The 4698-nt window shown below is 35.4% G+C and overlaps 1 pseudogene; it reads right to left on the bottom strand.

The window, feature by feature from the left end:
• Positions 1–527: 527 nt before the first annotated feature.
• LOC111378423 lies at positions 528–3810 on the bottom strand (annotated as a pseudogene).
• Between the last annotated feature and the right edge of the window lie 888 nt (positions 3811–4698).

Below are 4698 nucleotides of genomic sequence, written 5' to 3'. Positions count from 1 at the left end.
ATTTTTCTACAGGTAGCAATTGATTCCTTTTAGCTGGAAGAGTCTAATCATTTCGAAATAAGAGTCACACGACATGTTGAATATTATAACTCATATTGATGAAACACGAAGTAAATATTTTGGACCCATCGCATTATGTTTTACATAAGCATTTGATTTTGTTACATTTTTTGAAATAACTCATAGTCAGCCTTAGTGATAGATTTGACATCTAGCTAGCATCTATCATCGGCGCACGTTCGGGTCCACTCGGGTGATTCATGACGGGTCGTGTCACTGAGATATGGGAATGTATAGTAGCCAAAATAGATGGTTATGCCCTAGAATAATCCAGTATCTTTAGTTTCATAAAGATCCTTATGATATAATTCCAAATCGTTGTATAGTTGTAATCGGTTCCTAATCAAGTCCCTCAACTTACAGCTTAATTAGAATACTGTCTGATTTCTGAAAATAACAGAATACATAAAACAAACTAAAGTACAGAGGCAATTTGCCACAGATACAAAAGAAAATCAGCACCCTAATCTACTGCTACATCAAATATTGCATATGCATAAACTTGGATCACAAAAGATAAACGAAGATCCTTTAAACCCAATTTCTTTTATTGACAGTAAACTTTAAACAAAACTTCATCACATAACCATCTTTCGGCTTCAGCAAGTCAAGAGTGAAACTTTCTTTTGCTTTATACGATGAAGCTCCCCAACGTGGTGAAAGTAACACCACATCCCCCTAAAAAAATGAGCAGAACTTTGAACTTAGGAAAATATAACGTCACGCTTGCAATAATAGCGAGACAGTCAACAATTTTAAATTTTGTAGGCTAACGGGTCAATTCCTTAGATTTATAATTACATTTGTGCCTAATATTATATTTATTAACCACTGCCATCTCCCTATGTGATTATCAAACTCCAAAATTCATGCTTAAAACCTGAAAGTTAATATCGTATGCCCAAATATGAAGCTGCAACATGCTCACAAGATGATAACAATACAACAACCGTTTTATTTGGCAGTCAATGTACCATTATACCTTCCAAGCAGTGTGGTTGGAGAATCCATTTGAGAACCGACTTATCATTCTTCACTTCCGAGTTTAGAGAAAGCAAGATTTCTTGTGAGGCATTCTACAATTTTATCCACTATAGAAAGGCATAAAAGCATGCCCAAAAAAGAGTATTTCTACATAGAAAGGATAAAAAGATATAACAAAGCTCCCCTACTTAAGACAGGTTAATCATTGAAAACAAGCGTATCTTTCTGGATCTCCCTATAATAACCATTTCATTCTTGTTGAGTTGAACAAAGCATAAACATAAGGCCAGGTATTCTATCCGACTCCCAATAAGATTTGAGGAAAGAATAAAGTACAATATATGAATAACTAAATAAATAATCAATGTCATACTCCAACAAACTTGGGCCGCATAACTGCCTAAATAAGTAGCACAACATGGTCCATCCTTTGTCTGAATGTAGTTTCTACCAAATTTAAAATTTCGATATCTTAAGAGAAATAATAGGGACAAGTACCGTAAAAAAGGGAGGGAGTTGGAAAAAGTCTCCTACAATGAAATCAATATGATCTTCTACACCACAAATCTTTGCATTATTATATGTCATTGCAACCTTTTTTGGGTCAATGTCAATTGCAACAACACGTTGACACCTAAATGTAGCAATGTTGTCGGGTTGATTTCCACCGCTGCCACGTGCAAAACCGGGCTCAGTTTACCAAAACATCAACACTACCATGGTTGAGACAACTCCAACGCCACCACTTGCCGCCGCCCACTCTGGTTGCTATAAATTGGAGAAGGAGAAGTCCAATAATGTGCCCACAAAGATTAACCACAAAGGTCATAGTGAGGTAGAGGAAGAGGCCGAGAGGAAGTCTCACAAAGAGAAAGGGAATTGGCACACTGTAGAGGCCGAGAGGAAGGAAGGGATTATATGCCAAGTAAAATGTCCAAAATAGGTAAGTTAGGTTAGGGTTAAGTGGTGGACCAAAAACAAGGCTCGACTCAATTAAGTGGGCTTCAACAATAATAATATAGCCTTCCAAGGAATGGAGCAAGAACTGTGAGCAACACTATTTAAAATAGGTTGCTTCGAACGGTCCATAAAAATGTGGATTGTGTTGTCTCGATAATTGTGTCGATGTACTAATCAATCATATGGCCAAGGCCGATTGATAATAAACAACCGAGGTTACATCATCGCTCGAGGAGGTCGTTTGACAACAAATTGCCTAACAAATGTAAGTGTCAATCAACTGCCATTTCTAGTCATTGAAGATTCTATTGATGCATGGGAAACAAAGAAGAAAAAGTTCCAAAATTCATGTTCATATAGTTAAGATTTGGGGTCCATCTTAATAAGGTCAACCTTATTAAGAGGAGTGTCCCAATCCTTTATATATTGGTCATTATTTCGGTATTTTACCGATGTGGGATTATATTCCCTTAACATGCCCCCGCAAGATGGTGGCTCGTTTGAGCAGACCAATCTTGAAATCCGTGTGCTCATTTTTAGAGATTTAATCGGATCGAATCGCTCGTTGGAGCTTAATGGGCTCTGATACCAAGTTAAGATTTGTGGTCCATCTTAATAAGGTCAACCTTATTAAGAGGAGTGTCCCAATCCTTTATATATTGGTCATTATTTCGGTATTTTACCGATGTGGGATTATATTCCCTTAACACATATAATATTAAACATATTCATATGGCTACAACAAAAATACAAGAAGTATAAACTTTTTAAATGACTCATACCACATATCCGTGGCATGTTGGAAAATAATAAAACTAATGAAGAAAAAGATGCTAAAATCTTGTACATTGCTCGGCTACCGAAGTATATGAAAAATGTAATGATAGTGTAAACCCTATGAAAATGGAAGTTCATTCTTCCAATAGTCTCAAGCAAGGCATATAGGATTAATCAACCACGTAATACTAGAGTCATTGAACTCGTCCAGACTGAACTAAAAGCTGAATCCAACTACCATCCAATGAAACCTGACCTTACTAAATGATTAAATTGGCATACAAAAATTGGTTCATTATCATTCCCACAGCCTATTCACATCCTCCATTCCCATTGGTATTGGATACAAGGTTTAGCACATAACTTCCACTGTAAATTTTCCACTAAGTAAAATGAATAGTTCTTCCCAATTTTGAACTCACCTAAACACAGGAAAACTGTAAAAGTTAGGATATGATCAAAAATACGGGCCACAAATTATTTACATTTTCTCCTTTAATTTTTCTAAGAGTTCCTGGAATATTGTATTTACAGTAAGCTTCAAATAAAATATTATAATATAATTAAATTTCTATTATCAGTACGCCAAATTCATAATTAGAGTGTTAAACTTACATTTGTGCAAACTGAGTGGCGTTGCCATCGACGCCAGCAAAGGCGTTGATGACCACTCCGGCACCGGCACACTAACGTGCCTGTCGGGCAGCTATTTCCTCTGGAGTGACGGAAAACCAACTTTCTTCATCCATTTTGATACCCTCGTTATATCTTGAAAAAAGATCGTACCTTTGAAACCAGTACTTTTTTACAAGTGGAGTTACATTTTCTTTTTCCTTCTCTTTTTCTGCGAGTTGGGCTCTCGTTCTTGTCTTGATTTTAACTGTTACAAAACAGAAAACAAGAAAAGGAATAAAAATAAATTAAATGGTCAAGAAATCAGTGATGAATTTTTGTATCTCATCGTTTAAAAACCTTGCCTTTTTTCTTTGTAGGTGCCGGTATGGATGAAGGATCTTTGGAAGGAGACATTTGTAGAATTGTATATATTTGAAGTTTTTAACACAGTGGCACCGATTTTGCGAAATGAACTGGTGAAAGGGAGGAGATGAATTAAAGGAAAAAGATGCTTTACAAAAATGCTTGATGCTTCCCCATTTATAGTTTATTAGGATAAACCTATTCAACCGGCCCTCCAATAAATTGGCGCCTGTTTTTTGGCCTAGATTTAAGCCTAGCTCCTTCTTTAACTGTTGTGTGAAGATGACGGCTCACAAATTTGATTTGGAATTTTTTAACGAAAAATGTGATTTTTCTATCGGGTAACAAAAAATGAAGGGTATTTTAGTTCAACAAAAAGTTTCAAAAGTCATTGAAGACAATTTTTCAATTGATTTTTCAAAAGAACAAAGAGAAGTAGACAATGAGCTTGCTTATACTTCAATCATTTTACATTTATCTGATGTCGTTTTAAGAAAAGTGTGTAAACAGAAAACCACCAAAGAACTTTGGAAAAAGTTGGAAGACTTGTATTTACTTAAATCTACACCGAACAAACTTTACCTACTTGGAATTTTTTTCAGTTTTAAAATGAATCCTTCAAAGGATTTTGATGATAATTTAGATTGTTCAACAAATTGGTGCAAGATATAGTTAATTGTGATGACACTGTGTCCGAAACTTAGAAGCCTATAATTTTGCTCAATATAATTTCTGATTCTTATAAGAAAGTTAAAAATGTCATTAATTATGGTAGGGATACGTTGATACCTGAAATTGTCATAGATTCCCTTAGGAGTAAAGAAATAAAAATTAGTGCTAAAAAATACGATAAGATGAGTGGTGAGTTACATATGATGCGGGGTAGAACTCAATTTAGGCAAAGTAGTCATGATGGATACTAAAGTGGTGGCGAGTTGA

Source organism: Olea europaea, unplaced genomic scaffold (genome assembly GCF_002742605.1).
Source record: "Olea europaea var. sylvestris unplaced genomic scaffold, O_europaea_v1 scaffold1815, whole genome shotgun sequence".
Lineage (NCBI taxonomy): Eukaryota > Viridiplantae > Streptophyta > Magnoliopsida > Lamiales > Oleaceae > Olea > Olea europaea.
Note: the sequence above shows the minus strand (reverse complement) of the source record. Positions and strands in the feature narration are given on the sequence as shown.